Source organism: Phaethon lepturus, unplaced genomic scaffold (genome assembly GCF_000687285.1).
Source record: "Phaethon lepturus isolate BGI_N335 unplaced genomic scaffold, ASM68728v1 scaffold8374, whole genome shotgun sequence".
Classification (NCBI taxonomy): Eukaryota; Metazoa; Chordata; class Aves; order Phaethontiformes; family Phaethontidae; genus Phaethon; species Phaethon lepturus.
Window position 1 is genome coordinate 8,562 of NW_010532723.1, and position 870 is coordinate 9,431.

The following is an 870-nucleotide window of genomic DNA, read 5'->3' on the forward strand; positions in this document are numbered from 1 at the left end:
TGAATTTGTGGCTTTCCTACAAGTTAGCAAGTGAAAACAAATGATAGTCTCTTCAGAGAGAGTCTCAGCTCATGAGAAAGGCGGGGACCACTTTGTCCTCGCTTGCATGGAAACCCATGCGAGCTAATGGAGAGCTGCTGGGTTCGGTAGCCAAGGCAGCGTGTGCCTAAAAGTGGATATATGTTGTCAAAACATAATAAGAGCTGTCATACTTTGGTGGAGGAAAGAATTACTGTCTTCTTCCTCTCCAACATTTGCAGCTTATCCCTGGCAGCACAGCAGGGAAGCAGACCTGACAAGAAACCAAGGAGACCCTTCAAAGAACCAGGGAATGCCTTTATTATAGTTGAGCAGGGACTGTATTTATTTTCACTGTCCCTGGCAGGGAATATGTGAGCAGTGGGAAGACTAGAGCAATGAGCATGTCATGAATGTTAAGGTCATTTGTCGTCACTCTGAACGCTGTTTCTTTCCAAACAGCAGCTGCTTGTCACAGTGTGAAACCTCATTCCCTAACCTGGAAAGGTGACGATCCACAGAGACAAGTATGACCAAGGAAGTGTTACTGGCCCAATTTTACTGCAAGGGGTCAAGGAACATCACGGGAAAGCGATTTCCTAACGGTCACGCAGTGCTATAGCAGAGTTAGGTGTCAAATCCATACTTCCCAATGCCTCCATCACAAAACTGCCCCAGCTGAGTCAGCCTGAAACACTCTGGCATGGCTCCAAAGTCATCCTTCCTTGGTGCTGATACAGGAAAGCACAGCGCATCACAACATTTCGTGCCTGGATCTTACCTATAGCTGCTTTACACAGGAGCATGGGTGATGCTGGGGAAACATAGGTCCTGCCTAGGGAATCCAGTAGC